The sequence below is a fragment of the Dipodomys ordii genome, unplaced genomic scaffold (genome assembly GCF_000151885.1).
Source record: "Dipodomys ordii isolate 6190 unplaced genomic scaffold, Dord_2.0 Scaffold144, whole genome shotgun sequence".
NCBI classification, from domain to species: domain Eukaryota; kingdom Metazoa; phylum Chordata; class Mammalia; order Rodentia; family Heteromyidae; genus Dipodomys; species Dipodomys ordii.
The window spans coordinates 3512573-3530041 of NW_012267360.1; the positions used below are offsets into that span (position 1 = coordinate 3512573).

The 17469-nt window shown below is 34.3% G+C and overlaps 1 pseudogene; it reads left to right on the forward strand.

Annotated features, from left to right (window-relative positions):
• Positions 1 to 1371: 1371 nt before the first annotated feature.
• Positions 1372 to 10836, forward strand: LOC105997396 (annotated as a pseudogene).
• Positions 10837 to 17469: the final 6633 nt, after the last annotated feature.

Sequence of the window (17469 nt, forward strand, 5' to 3'; positions counted from 1 at the left end):
CCAGTCTGAAAGATAACATAGTGTGACTTGTACTATAGTTTAAAAGCCAACTAGTTCCTGTTTAGAGCAGTATCAAAGGGAAGGCCTGGAGAATGTACCTCTTCATGGCCATATAGCCAAGGAATTTCTAGAAATGTTACTTTTAATTGCCACTAGCTATGCAGATGGCATAATTTTTAGTCTGTACAATAATTATTCTGGTAAGAACATTCTCCTTTCCTTTTATTTCCTTGTTAGTTTTGCTCACTCTTTTGTAATCCTCTTTAAATGTCTACAAATTAAATACTTTCAGCTTGAAATATTCTGTTTGATTCTTATGTATTCTATAAATGGACACTTCTTACCTGAGGAACAAATACTTCTCGCTGATCTGTTCTACTCTGCTTTCTACCTCTTTTGGCCAATGGGAGTAGATTCTGTGCTTTCAGATTTCAATTTTTTCAGTTTTTAGAATATTTATGCATACATATTATAGCATCTTAGGGTAGAACCCAAGACTGAACACGATACTCATTTGTATGTCACACACACACATCTTGTATATAGTTTGCTAATCAGCTGAATATAAACAAGTCCCTTTTGCTCTACTTAGATGATAAACATACATAGCCAAAGACAAATCTAAGATTTTTGAGTGCCAAGTTCCAAAAAGCTGGAGCTTCAGACCCAAAGCTTATAGGTCCAGAGCCAAAAAGCAAGGAGAAGCCAGAGACTAATAGTCTATGCATTAATGTTGGGGGTTTAGTCTCTGTCTCTTATCTTTGGTGTCTGCACTCTAGACAGCTATTGTAATCCTCAGTTTCCAGCAGACAGACATAAGCAGCAAGGGCTGGAATTGGATAGTATTATAGTTCTCAAACAGGCTTCAAATGTTAATGATCCTCAGATTCATTGCACGAAGTACTAAATATTTTGGGAGGCTATTATTAAATAATCAGGTCTAAAACTTGGTGATTCAGATTTTGACATCTGCTGGTATTATGTTCTTGAGCCTGAAGTGTCTGGGGGCATTTACCCTTAAGGCTTTGAAACACCCTCAAACATGTCTAGTGACCATGGCCTAGAGTTTCTCTTTTCTGACTATCTTTCTTTAGTCTCAGATTTCTGTGCTCTCTCTCTCTCTCTCTCTCTCTCTCTCTCTCTGTCTCTCTGTCTCTGTCTCTGTCTCTCTCCCTCCCCCCCCTTCATCATTATTGCTGCCATCTCTGCTTCCTGTTCTTCCTGGCAACTCCTTTCAGTTTCCTTCCCATCACTCCCGTGGCTCATATGTTTCCCATCAGTCTTATCTTTGTAGTACCAGCTCCGCTTACTCTACTGAGAATGCTGGAGGTCACCTAAATGCATATCACCTAAAGTTTGCTGATGCCTAGGATGGCAAATGTCCAGGTAGGTTATTACTACTTGCTTTTAAGGAAATAAATCTTTGCTCTGTCTTAATTTTCAGAATCCTTGAAAAATATTCAATTATCTTCAACTTTAAATTTGTGATAGACTTTTGCTTGACTTGGGATCATCCCATGATCATGGCATGTCTACAGAGACACATTTATTTTTGCCCTTATGATTCAGAGGAATGTGGACTTGTGTTAGCCTGGCTACGTTTTCATAGGGGCATGAAATGAACTGTGTTGAATACCTGCACTTGGACTGTGTGACCAATCACATGAGAATGGCAATTGTACCAAGTGAAATTTTGAAACCAAAGGATGTGAAGGGAAATATTTTTTTAATTCTTTCTATAATACCTTACTGTTTTTTTGCATTTTTGTTATTATAAAGATGATGTTACGTATATTAGGTAAAAAAGTATATTTATATTGAACAATGTCACCCCTTCCCTTGTTTACTACCAGTGTTTCCCTTCTGTCTCCACCTAGAAATTGTATAGTTCATTTTCAACATACTGTCTAGTGAACACCACTTCTGTGTTTGTTAACCCTTTGTTCCACTACACCTGTGATTTCCCCCTTATCCACCCAAGGACAGATGAACAAAGTAGAAAAAGGAAAAGAAAACAAACACAGCAACAAAGGGAAAAATGCCTCATTTCCATATCTTCAAGTTCATTTTGATAAATATTATTTTTTAGGATCAGATGTGTGTAGCTATTGTACCTTTCCGATCCTCTCCTAAGAATATGCTTCTTTGGTCTCACTCTGTGTTAATTCCTACAAACCTCTGTAATTTATCATATCCCAATGATTTTTTTTTGTCAGTCATGGGGCTTGAACTCTGGGCTTGGGTGTTATCACTCAGCTCTTCAGCTCAAGGCGAGTACTCTACTGCTTGAGCCACAACATCACTTCCAGTTTTCTAGTGATTTATTGGAGATAAGAGTCTCACAGACTTTTCTGCCTGGGCTGGCTTTGAGCCGTCATCCTCAGATCTCAGCCTCCTAAGTAACTAGGATTACAGGCGTGAGCCACCGGTGCCCGACCCCAATATATATATATATATATATAGTGTGTTTACTTGTAGATCTATAGACACATACTAATTACCACCAATGACGGAAATGATGTAACCTATGTTTCTTTGAGTCTTTGGGTCTCGCTCACTTTGCTTAGTATAATTTTCCATCTCTTTCCATTTCCTTATAAATGGTATAGTACCATTCTTTCTGATGGAAGAATAAAGTTCCATTTTTCATATACACCATATTTTCTTGATCCATTTATCCACCAAGGGGCATCTGGGTTGATTCCATACCTTGGTTATGGTAAATAATACTGTAATGAACATGGTTGGGTGTAGCTTTAGTGTGACCTTGTTTTTGTTCTATTGGAAAAATACCAAGAATAGATAAATGGAATTTCATCAAATTGAAGAGTTTCTACATGGCAAAAGACATAACTAAAAATAAAACCCACAGTATGGGAGAAGCTTTTTTTACCAGCTATGCATCAGCCAAGAGTCTCATATCTAACATATATGTAGAGCTCAAAAAAAATGACCCTCAAAGTAAATCATCAAAGACTTAAGGACAGACTTTTCAAAAGAAGAAGTAAAAAGAGCCAATAGAAATATGAAGAAATGTTCAATATCTCTGACCATAAAAGAAATGCAAATAAAAATAACATTGATATTCTATCTCATGCCTACTAGAATGGCCATTATCAAGAAAATTAACAATAACTATGAGTAATTACACTCCTAAGCATTTATCCAATATACCATAATAAATAAGGCCACACTAAAGCTATCAGCACAACCATGTCCATTGCAGCATTGTTTACCATAACCAAAATATGAAGTCAAACAAGATGTCCTTCAACAGATGAATGGATCAAGAAAATCTTGTATATGCAAAATGGAATTAGACTCTTCCATCAGAAAGCATGATATTGTACCATGGAGAAGGAACTGTAAAAACTTGGAAAAATTATATCAAATGAACTAAGTCAGACCCAAAGAAACATAGCTTACATGCCTGCTCTCGTTTTTGGTAGCTACAATATGTCTATAAATCTACAAGTAAACACATTGGATGACAAAAAAATACACTGGGACCTTGTAAATTATACATGTTTCCAGAAATTCACATAGTGAGACCAAAGGAAGATATTTATAAGAGGGGATCACAAAGGTACAATAGTTATATGCTTATGATCATATAAAATAATATTTATCAAAATGAATTGTTTGAAATGAAAACAAGAGTTGTTGTTATTGCTGTTGTTGTTGTTGTTACTGCTGTTTTTTTTCTTTTCCTTCTGTCTCATCTGTCCATCTATTTGTCTTTGGGAGTCACAGAAATGGTGGGACAAAGAGTGGACAAATATAGAGATGGTACTCACTAGACATTATGCAGTAAATGATGTATTCAACTTGTGGGTATGGAGAGGAGGAAAACACTAGGGGAAAGGGAGGAAACGGGTGACATTGTTCAAAAAGAAATATACCCATTACTTGACTTTTGTAACTATTACCCCACTATACATTCACCTTTGCAATAACAAGAATAAATATTTAAAAATATAAACAAATGCTAGTGGGGTTATGGTCAATAGGAAACTCTATTACACTGTTGGTCAAAATGTAAAATTTGTCAACCACTCTGGAAAGCATTATGAAAGTTCCTCAATAGACTAAATATTTTAATGTTACTGGATTCATTTGTTTGCCTTAATATAACAAGATTTTGCAAGCAATTGTTTCATTTATTGTTTAATATACTAAGTAAAGAGGTAGAATGTATAGAAGATTAGAAAGAATAAAATTTCAAACCATGACAAAATATATGTAACTTTATTAGTTAACATATTCTGGTTTGTTTTAAGGAATTTTGATAACTTTTGTAATTTGTCTTTTACCTTTTTCTCCAAAAAAAATGAAAACTAAATTATTACTGGTGTTGTTCTGCAAAGCATAATTCTATGACATTTGGGGGAGTGCTTTAAAAGATTTCCTCCTTTGTTCCAGTGTTGGTTTTGGAGACAAAATCTTGTTCTTTGGACAACCAAGCCACAGACATGTGATCCTACTGTTTCAGCATTGTAGGATTGCAGGTTGTTCCATAATGCCCAACCAGTTCTCTAATTTCTAGTGCACTGTTACTTGACACCTGTATTTTCTTCATGCTGTCATTCAGTGAAGTGTCATTGCAAACATAAACATAAGACCCATGATGGAAGATGGAAGTTATATATTCCATCTACTTCACTGTACATTTCAATTTTTTCATAGATTATTTTTCGCACCTAGAATGACTACAAGGGATTACCTATGAACCTCAACTTATTGTGTCAAACCTCCAATTTCATACCAATTTCTTTGTATTAGTAGCTTTACAGAACTAAATGCACAATTGCCTCACTGACATTAAAGGGAGGCATCAATAACCTCACTCTGGAATTAAGGAAAAAAGAAATAATTCCCTTGTGTGGCAGCACACACCTTGCTAGAGACTAGTAGATCCAATGCTTGGACCTATCTTTAGATTATAGGGCTTGCATTTTCCAGAAAGTATTACAAAGCTTTGATTGAATCCTATAATCATACAAAGCATTTTCTAAATTAACTAAACATCTAACTAGAGAAAAATAGTCCATTTATCAAAATGTACAATTCAAAGACAAACATAATTAAACTGAATTATCGACAAACAATAATGAGTTAAAAATGATGTCCATTAGAAGAAAAAGATTATAATGAAAAAGTTTTTGTAAAGTTCAGACTTCAGCTGAACTGTAAAAGATGCAGGGGATTTGACTGCAAGTGAAGGAAAAGATGAGATTCTAAGAAAAAGTGCAAGATTAATAACAGCAGTAAATTGCATGCGTTTTTGTAGAGTTGTGTGGAAGAATAGCTGACTATAGCAGAACCACAATTTAGAAAAAGTTATTTTCAAACACTTATTACAATTCAGGCACCCATACTTTCTGGTGTTATGAGGCATCAGTCATCACAATTTTTCACTGGATATGCTTCTAAGTAGCTGAAGCTGCGTAAGGAGAGTCAACTGAGATTTCTCAGGACCTTCTCCCAGATAATATGTATTTGTTTATCATTGGTCATAGATGTCCTTTATCTTACTAAAGAGGATTACAAATATAATTTAAATAGAAACAATAGCATAAGGTTCCTTAATCATAAGCAAAGAAGATAATAGAACAGTTTGTGTAAGTTTGAAGCAAGTGTGGATATTTGTCAAGCCTGAGAAACTATACCAATAGAAAAATCCAATTAGTTCAATCCTCTTTTCATGTTGGACACTTCAGAATGATTAAGGTACAAACATTTCTGGGATTATAAGAGCAAATATATGCAAAATAAACAGTTTAGTCAACTGCAATAACAAATACTTACATATTAAATCCCTTCTGAAAAAAATCTCTTTTCCTTACAATAGAGACTTCCTAAGTTTACTTGAAAAACTTACATTTATTGTAGATATATTTGTCAATGAAATAAGTACAAGTCAGATTTTCATGACACTCATGTTGGTCTACGATTTAGTATTTCTCCTATCTGGTTCCCTGTTACTTAAAAATAGAGCAAAATAGAATCCAATTAAATATGTATTTGTAAGCAACAAACTCATATCTGTTTTATACAAAAATCCCCATAACCCGTTCTTTTCAATAGAAATCTAAATTAGAAGAGGATGGAATAGCAGAACATTTTGTGTATGTGACCTTTAGTAAACATGTTCCATGAAATTATATTTCCAGAAGTTAATTTGAAAGAGCTTAGATTAGACCATGTTGTTGAAAGGAAGAAAAGGGTTTGACAAGCTGCAGAAAAGACTAGAGGGCAATGAATAAATCAATCACCACCACAAAATGTCAAAGAATCTGAGACAGAATTAGTGTTTCTAGAGTTTCTATGAACTTAGGTTATATTTAGTGTCTACATTAAAGCTGTACAGAAGGAATCTGACAGCAATGCATATTTGAATTGGTTGTTCTGCACAATGTTATATACCTAACAAAAATATTTTGATTTATGAATACTTTTGAAAGTAAAAAATCTTAGCACACCTACTTTATAAGATATAATTTTAAACAAAATGGCACATAATTATCACATTTTCCACTTGATGTCAAAATTTCTATTTGTTGAAATTTCCAAAGCTACTAAAAGCAATTCAAAGGTGGGGATCTGCACTATTCAAATCTATCCTACTTGTTAGTACACAGAGGATAATGTAATGCATACCTGTCTGTTTCATTTAAACTTCAATATATTATTTCTCTCCACACACATTTGTTTTCTATACTTATATGTATATGTGCATATATATATATATATATATATTTTGACTCACAGGAAGGATATGAAATTATATAAAAACTATTACCAGTGAACACTCAGGTTTACATTAAAAAATCAGAACCACCAAAATAAAGTTGTTCATCAAAGCATTCCACTGGATACCTATGTGTTTGAAATCAACTATTTCTTTGTCCAGTAAGTGCTGCTAAGATTACAAATAATTAAGACATGCTTTATTTTGATGTTTAAAACAACAACAAGAAGAACTAGTGCAGACCATTAGGTAATGAGTTGGAAACTTTAAGGGGAGACATTTTTTTCCTCACTCATGTTCCTTCTATTTATTTACAGTTTGAGTCACATAGGGTCCTTCTGGAATATTAAACTTACTCTTGTGTTCTTGGAAAAAAGATCCTCCTACAGTATTACCAAAGACCCATCTACAATCTGAGTTTCTATTCTAGCCGTGGAGAATACCATCTTAAATGTGAATAAAGTGAACCATCTACTCAGATTGGACCAAAGTATGTCTTTACTATACAGAGGAAAATTTGCATAAAGTTTAATCAGTAACAGGCAGCTACATACATATGCATTCTGCTAGTGATAACATAACACTAAAACTGCATTAGTTTTAATAGTTTCTATATGTAAAAAAGGTTATAGAAGTGATTTGGTTGTTATCCTAAAGGATACTTCTTATCTCTCTCAATTTCTTTCTCTCAATTCTTTTTTCTCTAATTTTCTCTCTCTGTGTCTCGGTGTCTTTCTGTCTCCCTCCCTCCTATATACACACACATAGGAAAAAGACATATATGAGTCTGAACATCAGAATTTGAGATACATTTTTCACAACATTATAATTATATTTGCACATTCTATTATGGAACACATTAGGCCAAAGCAAGTCTCCTGCAGTTTCAGACCAATTGTTTAAAATGTTTTGCTTTTGAAGTAATATTTTTAGAAAACTAAAACAGATAATTTTTTTCAATTACATAAGTGATTAAAGTTAATGACTGTAGAACTTCAGGGAGTAAGGCAAAGTAGATAAGGAAGATATTCAAAGTTTACTGAAAATCCTTGTACTCAGAGATAAATATTAATGTGCTATTTTAAAATTATCATTCTTTAATGATAATCTAGAAGTGTAGATTCCTAGTTATGTATATAACTTTGAATAAATGAGATTCTGGTGTGCATATTGCATTTATCACTTCCAGCACTATTTTATTTAATATTGATTTGTTAGTGCCTCATTTTCTTTTCCTATCTCAGGAATGTCAACATCCACTGAATTCCTCATGCCCAAAATTAAAACATGATTCTTCACGATATTATTCTCACTTTTAGTACTGTCAGATATTACATGCTAATGTTTCCTATGCTTATATGTCATTCTATAAATTATTTTAGGCTTTTATTTTTATTTGGTATATATGTAGCTATTATTGGGTATGGTACAGTTTACAGAGTAGAATGGTGTCTTGATTATTCATTTACATCCACACTCTTTATAACTGCTCCTTTAAAATAATGATGCAGTCTACATTCTTTGTTTAAAAATTTTTGGTTGGTCCTGGTCTTGAACTCAAGGTCTGGGCACTGTCTCTGAGCTTTTTTGTGCTCAAGGCTAGTGCTCTACCACTTGAACCACAGCACTTGCTTTTCTGCTCTGGCTTGCTTTAACCCATGTTCCTCAGATCTCAGCCCTGAGTAACTAGCATTACAGATATAAGCCACTGGCACCCAGCTGCAATCTATACATTAATATTCTTAATTAATATTATTAATATTAACAATAATATTATAAATAATGTTAATATTCTTAATATTTCTGGGGAAGTAGTTTTTTAATGTGACATTATTTTAATAATTATGGGATAAGGTCATCTAAAGGTTTGCCTAAACTGTTTTAAATAGCATGCATCCCACTAGCAATGAATGGGAAACGTATGTTTTCCTTCTGGATATCCAGAAATAATGTTTCTACGTGTATTTTTTTTATTGAATAACAAAATAGTGTCTATTTTTCTTCATTCAATTTGTATATTCTTGGTTTCTAGTAAAAGCTCACAACTTTCAATATTTATTTCTCTTTTCATTTCCATGTTTGCATGGATATGATTTGTGTGCGTGTGTGTGTGTGCGTGTGTGTGTGTGTGCTTGCCATTTCTGGGCTTGAACTCAGGGTGTGTTTTCTCTATCACTACCACAGCTCCACTTCCAGGTTTTGGTTTAGTTTGGATTGGGTTTGGTTTGGATTTGGTTTGGGTTTGTGTGTGTGCTTGTGTGTGTGTGTGTTTGTAGTTAATTGGAGATAACAGTCTCACAAACTTTCCTGTTTCAGCTGGCTTTGACTTGCAGCCCTCATTTCTCAGCAAGCCCCCAGTGCCTAGCTCTGATGACTACTTTTATACCATTTTTTCTGTTGTATGTTTTGCCCTTTCTTCCTAATTTTTAAGAATCCCTTTAGAGACGCACTGAGCCTAAGCAGCCGGTGGTGGCAGCCATGGTGGTGGCGGGTGCAACGGGGGCAGGGTCATGAGGCGATGAGGGAGGCAGGAAGGCACACAGCACCTGACTTCCCGAGACAGGGAAGCTGAAGACATGGCTGGAGTGTTTTGACCCAGACCTGGACCAGCCAGAGGACACAGGCTCTGAGGATGAGCTGGAAGAGGAGGGGTCAGTTAAATGAAAGCATGGACCATGGGGAATTGGACCATATGAATTCGGTATGGAACATTGTGAGAAATTTGAAATCTCAGAAACTAGCATGAAGAGAAGACCGGAAAAGTTTAGACCAGAATGTTTTGAACTACTTTGGGTACTTGGTTAAGGGAGCTATGGAAAGGTTTTCAAGTAAGAAAAGTTACAGGAGCAAATACTGGAAAAAATATTTGCCTTGAAGGTGCTTAAAAAGGCAATGATAGTAAGAAATGCTAAAGATACAGCTCATACAAAAGCAGAACAGAATATTCTGGAGGAAGTAAAGCATCCCTTCATTGTGGATTTAATTTATGCCTTTCAGACAGGTGGAAAACTCTACCTCATCCTTGAGTATCTGAGTGAAGAACTATTTATGCAGGTAGAAAGAGAGGGAATATTTATGGAAGACACAGCCTGCTTTTACTTGGCAGAAATCTCCATGGCTTTGGGGCAATTACATCAAAAAGGGATCATCTAGAGACCTGAAGCCGGAGAATATCATGCTTAATCACCAAGGTCATGTGAAACTAACAGACTTTGGACTATGCAAAGAATCTATTCATGATGGAACAGTCTCACACACATTTTGTGGAATAATAGAATACATGGCCCTAGAAATCTTGATGAGAAGTGGCCACAATCCTGCTGTGGATTGGTGGAGTTTGCGAGCATTAATGTATGACATGCTGACTGGAGCACCTTCTTTCATTGGGGAGAATAGAAAACCATTGACAAAATCCTCAAATGTAAACTTAATTTGCCTCCCTACCTCACACAAGAAGCTAGAGATCTACTTAAAAAGCTGCTGACAAGGAATGCTGCTTCTCATCTTGGAGCTGGTCCTGGGAAGGTTAGAGAAGTTCAAGCTCACCCATTTTTCACACACATTAACTTCTAGCTCAGAAGGTGGAGCCCCCTTTTTACGCCTGTGTTGCAATCTGAAGAGGATGTGAGTCAATTTAATTCAAAGTTTACAGTCAGACACATGTTGACAGCCCAGATGACTCAACTCTTAGTGAAAGTGCCAACAAGGTCATTCTGGGTTTTACATATGTGGCTCCATCTGTACTTGAAAGTGTAAAAGAAAAGTTTTCCTTTGAACCAAAAATTCGATCCCCTCAAAGACTTATTGGTGGTCCACGAACACCTGTTCAGTTCTTCTTGTCTTAAAGCCCAGTCAAATTTTCTTCTGGGAATTTTTGGGGAAGAGGTGCTTTAGCCAGCATGGCAACTCCTCAGAGACCCGCGGAATACCCAATGGAAACAAGCGGAATAGAGCAGATGGACGTGACAATGACTGGTGAAGCATCAGCTCCTCTGCCAATATGACAGTCCAACTCCGGACCATACAAAAAACAAGCTTTCCCCTTCATCTCCAAACGGCCAGAGCACCTGCGAATGAATCTATGACAAAGAAATGTATAATTTGTGGAAGGGAAGGGGAAAAAAAATCGTTTAAATAGGGATTCAGGTGGACCCATTGCAACAATGAGATGTACAAGTCGTTATGTTGAAAACGAACTTTACAACTTTGGTGCGGGGGGAGGGGTGAAGGGGGAAGGGGAGGATTGGGTGGGGGTGGGGTGAGGACCAGAAGGGAAGGGGAAACAAAGGAGGAGGCTACAATGCTTGATAAGAAATGCACTCATTATCTTGCCAATGTAATTGTAACCCCTCTGTACAGTTCTTTTTTTAACAATAAAATAAAGAAATGCTTTTAATGAACTTGAAGCAAAAAAATAAAAATAAAAAAGAAAGAAAGAAAAAGGAAGAAAGATCAAAAGTAGAAGTGATATCTGGCAAGATAAAACCAGAAGAAACAAAATGATAAGTCTCAGAGTCAGTGTCTTTACCTAGAACACTTTGGATGGAGTAAAAATAAACGTGGATTTAAAAAAAAATCAATAAATGGTGCAAAAAAAAGCCACAAAAAACACAAGCAAAATAGTATTGTGGAACTCTTAGGCACATCAGTTAACCGATTCCTAGTGACATCTTTCAACCTTATCAAGAAATTTCATGTTGATGGCTCCAAACTGACAGTATTAAGGATAACATGTTGCTTCTGAATCATTGAGAGTTCTGACTGAATTGAAGAGTTATCCTCTCATTAGACAAAGTATGAAATTGCCTATAATACTTGAAACTAAAGACAAATTAGCATGTAAGCTTAGTCAAACTATTTCCAGAAACATGGAATCAAAGACAAAAGAAACTTACCAATTAATGTTTTATGTGCAAACAATCTGAATCATTTTATATAAATTTATATTTTTCAAATAGATTTTTGATTCAGCTCATTATGGAAAACATCCCAAAACTTTATAATGTGAAATTGGTTGGTGTTAAGAATCCCAGACTGCTTCTGTTTCTTCTCTCTTGATGAAATAAAATGCAAATTAATCATTGTTAAAAATCCCTTTAAAATTAAGTTATAATTTATTTATTTACAAAATGCAAAGTATTTTATTTTACCTGTACATTTATTTTCACAGTAGTAAACTTTGTATATCAACAGTGTAAATATTAATGCTCAATGATTAGCTAATCAATATGATTAGCTTCCTGAAGCAACAGAAAGCATTCTTATATGTGCAGATACTTAAGGAAGCAAACAGCAACTATGAAGTTTTGATAGAACTGCACAAAAGCAATAAATGAGAAACGAGAGCAGAGCAGAATGGAGTCACCTTTGATGGTGTTTGAGATTGTCTTGTATAGGCAGTTTGCCTTGTAATAGGCAGTTGAGTAAATTTTGAAGAATTCTTAAATTTAGAAGGACCAAGAACTTGCATTGTAAAATTAAAAGTAGCTCTAAAATATTTAATCTACACCATTTCTACTCAGAAATCACATATTTATTTCTCCATAAATATTGAAAGCCTCATTTGCCATTTTTGTCATACATATGTCAGATATGTTTTGTAAATAATTGATTTGTAAAATAAACCATTTTCTTTTCATGATTCATTCATTGTTAAACTGTGATTATAAGCACATGATTCTTTAAGAAAGTCACTGCTATGATTGTTCTCATTCCTGTAACAGCAGGGATAAACATACTTTCACTACATAAAAGATAGGTTGTGCAATCAAATATTGTCTGTGAAACAATTCTTTCCAATTTTAAAATTTTCCATAAAATAATAATGGACCTTGTGCAATTTGTGGACTGGTTAGCTGTCATTCTGTGTTAAGCAAATATGTGGAATTTTAATGTAGCCATAATCACAAATGACCTTTTAAGCCAACACAAGGGGTTTACACATTTAAAGGATTATGAACCAGTGAAAAATGCTGAAGGCAAAATTATTTGAGTGCATACCACCCAAGCAATCTAATGTCTATTTTACTAAGTAGCTCACAGCCAAAATGAATTATTTCAAAAGTGAAATCTAAGTCAGTCTAATTGCAAAGCATCATGCATTTGATTCCATGGTGTTCTTTCTACATTGGGAAATGATTGCTTGCTTTAGGACAATATTAAAACTGACTTCAACCATAACATTTTGCGTCACAAAGTGATCGTAGTGTTTCTAATAATGACTTTATAATTTTGACTACATTTGTAGTTATTAACTTTTTCTATTTTTTAAAAAAACTACTTTATTTTTACTATAGAGGTGATATACAGAGGGATTACATTTATATGAGTCAGTTAATGAGCACATTTTTTTTATACAACATCTTCTGTTCTCTCAGTATCTCCCAGTCCTTCCCTCCTATTTTGACCCACCAGTTGTATAGTTCACTTTCATCAATGTCCAGTCAACTCCATTGCTGCAATTTTTAGCTGTTTTTTATTCTTCAAGTCTATGCTACTTCTGCCTGAAGATATACTTGTAAATAGACCATACATAAGGTAAAGAACACAGAATCATTAAAAACTAAAAAACAAAACTGTCTTTTTTCCCATATCTTAGAGTATATTTCAGTATGTATATTTTTATATAAATATGAAGAGAAACTTGGGTATCATACTTTTGTTTTTCTCTCCTAAGAATAACCTCTTTTGGTCTCACCATACGTGAATATCTAGAATCTTGTATAAGTTTTCATATATCAGTGCATTTTAAATCTAACTTCCACATATCAGAAAAAAACATGGGCCTTTTTTTCCCTCTGATCTTGGTTTGCATCACTTAACATGATTTGTTCTAGTTCCATCCATTATTTCTAATGGGTGTGTAAAATTCCATCATGTATAGGTACTACATTTTTTTGGATCCACTCATGTATTATGGGGCATCTGGACCATTTCCATATCTTGACTGTTGAGAATAATGTGGCAATGAGCATGGATGTTAAGGTGTCTTTATTATAGCCTAGCTCATGGTGTTGAGGTTGGCTGGTTGTAAGGAAGGCCAGTGGTTTTTGAGGAACTTCCAAACTGCTGTCTAGGGTGGTTGTATTAGTATACATTCCCACCAACAGTGTAGTAGGTGTCCTTTTTCCCTACATCTCTGCCAAAAATTTATTATTGTCTGATTCCAAAATGTGGGCCAGTCTTACTGGAGTGAGATGAAATCACAGAGTTGTTTTGATTTGCATTTCCTTTATGACCGAGGATGGTGAACATTTCCTCATCCGCTTCTTTGCAGTTTTTACCTCTCTTTTCTGAAAAGTCTCTCAGCTCCCTTGCCCAATTACTGATTGGTTTATTAAGACTGGGATGGGCTAGTTTCTTGAGCTCTTTGTATATATTAGATATTAGGCCTGTGCCTTATATATTGCTGATAAAGACCATTTCCCAGTTGGTTGGCTGTCTTTCTAAATTTAAAAGATACTACTAAAGTAAAAATACTTGAATTTGAATGGTCATTACTAGAAACCATATTTCATAAAAATTGTTCAAATGGTACAATTTGGAATTTGTATCCTTATGGATGATATGCAATTAACTATTAAATTAATTTCATTAATTAATATTTTAAAATATTTTAACATTTTTTATTTGATATAATTATTATTGAACTAGACTGCTAGAAAATATGGTAACATATATACACATACACACATGCATACACACAGACACAAAAGTTTGAAATTAAACAATGATCAGAATCAGAATAATTATTTTTTCAAAGAGGTGTTGGATCATCTCAGGTGTTATTAATGTTCTCTGTCAGGACATTATTACATATATGACAGGTGGCTAAAATAGAAGCACTTGGCAGTCCCTAGACCAATTCACTACAATACTATTAAGACAGTAAATAAATGATTAGAATTTAGAATATTGAAGGCTTTAAGAGTTATTTAACCAAACCTTAAGATATGTATTTAAATGTTTTTTTTTTCTTTCATGCATTTGTTTCTAACGCATTTATGAGATTATTTCTTAGTTGCTTTGTATGTCCCTCCCCCACAGTATAACCCCTGCTTTCACTGTATTTGATGTCGGTATAATTTGTGGAGGGGAAGGGGAAAAACAAGTCGTTTAAATAAGGATACAGGTGGACCCGTTGCAACAATGAGAAGTACACGTTGTCATGTTGAAAACGAACTTTACAACTTTCGTGGGGGGGGGGGGGGATGGGGGAGTGGGAGGAGGCTGGGAAGGGATGGGAAGAGGAACCAAAGGAGGGAGCTACAATGCTTGATAAGAAATGTACTCATTATCTTGCCCATGTAATTGTGACCCCTCTGTACAGTATTTTCACAATAAAAAATAAATTTAAAAAAATCTAGAGCTTCGTACAATGATCTCTAATGCATGATATTTTCATTATACATTTTTTCAGTCAAATCATTGCATTCAAAACTGTCCCCTTACAATAAAAGAGATATTTTAAGTAGACAAAAAAAGTTATTTAACCAGTAGTTCAAAGTAGAGGCTCTAAATGAAATATTTATAAAAACAAAGAAAAGACAGTAAGAGTGATAAAATTTAAATTTGAGAATATTATTTAAAAATTTCCAAAGTCATTTGTCATAAGGAAATACATTTTATAGTATCAAAACTGTTGACACTGCTCTTAATACCTTCAGGACATCAGATAGGTAATTACACAAGGACATTCAAGGACATATAGAAAATTATATAAATGGTCATGTTGTGGATGTCTACTTTTAATGCTTTAGTTTCTATTTTTGGGTTAACTTGCTAAATCCCGATGTCATCATTAAAATGTATTGGGATACATTGTTACTATATTTTGAGCTATAGTTTTGACTTTCACATTTGAAAATTTTTATTTTTAAAATAGAAATTAAGTATCCTCAATGTTTTCACTTTCAAATAACACTGGTTTAGGAACTATCTTCATTTTTCCTTTCTGTAGGGAAACATATTTACAAAATGAGGTAATTAAATTCAGATAGATAGCACCTACACTCTAAGGGGACTCAGTCTGAAACATACCTCCAAACTGCCAAGTACTGAAACCTAGACTATCAACATTATTTAGTTCTTTCAATATCAGAAGAGCAGAGGTCCAGATTAAGAATAAATATATGGGATTTATAAAGGATTTGTCTAGGACACGTTCGTATAGACATGAGAAATCAATTTTACAAGTTGTGAGATTGGGGAGGGAAGATGATTCCACAAAAACAACATGGATAAATGTCATAAATTATGTGTGGTATTAGATATGAGCCTAGAAAAAATATTTGCGTTATTTTTTCATTTGTCTACTTTCCTCTTCACTGAATTCTCAAAATAAATAAGTTAAACCCTTGCTTTGATACATGATTCTAAGCATACAATTCAAATTACAAATACATATTCTGAAGAAAATCAGGATGACCAAGTTATCTTGAACATCCACTCCATTTCCTGCTTTCATGAGACAATTTTCTGTTTTATAACCTGGAGAATCATATTTGCAAATGATATTCAGAAAGCAAAATGATTGACCACCCTAACTGAAAGACCAATATCCAGTGATAGAATGTGGAAATCAACTTCTAAACGGAAAACAAGTGGGAAAGAGGTTCCTATATTTTACAAATGGCTCATGGCCATTTATAAATAATGAGAAATAACTGTGACTTAACTTACTCTACAATGAAGGATATAAATAAAAGCACTGGATTAAAAATTTTACTCTAAACTAACAAAAACATCTTGTATGTATCAAAAAGCAAATTTCTACCTGGTCACAACATAAAACTGTATTTGGGATAAGACACTTTGTCATAAGCACCTGAAATTTAAAGGATTTTCATGTTTGTTAAAATACAAACACTTCTAATACACAGAATACTATGACCTCAACATTTTCTTTTCTGTGAAGCTGTTGGAATTTTTTATTGATGGCAGTAAAACAAAAAGAAAAACCACTAACGCTTTTCCCACTTTCTAGTTGTGTTTTGACTTCCTTTTTCAGGTTTTTAAAGTTTTCAACAGAGAGATCCTTCACTTCTTTGGTTAAGTTAATTCCTAGGTATTTTACTTTTGGTGGGGCTATTACAAATGGAGTTGCTTTCCTGATTTCAGCCATGCTTTTCTCATTGTTGGGATTCTTTAAATACAAGATCATGTAATCTGCAAAGAGGGAGAGTTTTACTTCTTCTTTCCTTATTTGGATCCCTTTTATGTTTGAATCAACATCGTGAAAATGATAATAATTCCCAAGGCTATCTACAACTTCAATGCGATGCTTATCAATATTCCAATCTCATTCTTTAAGGAAATAGAAGAGGGAACCCAAATATTCATATGAAACATTAAAAGATCCCGAATAGTACAAACAATCCTTAACAGAAAGAAGAGTGCTGGAGGAATATCAATACCAAACTTCAAATTCTACTACAAAGCCATAGTAATCAAAACAGCTTGGTACTGGAACAACAGCAGACCTGAGGACCAATGGAATAGAATTGAAGACCCAGAATGAACCCACAGACCAATAGCCATCTAATCTTCGATAAGGGAGCTTAAAAAATAGAATGGAAGAAAGACAGCCTTTTCAGCAAATGGTGCTGGCAAAATTGGTTACTACTTGCAGAAAACTAAAGCTAGATCCTAATATATCACCCTGCACCAGAATCAAGTCCAAATGGATCAAAGACCTGGGCATTAAAACAGACACCCTG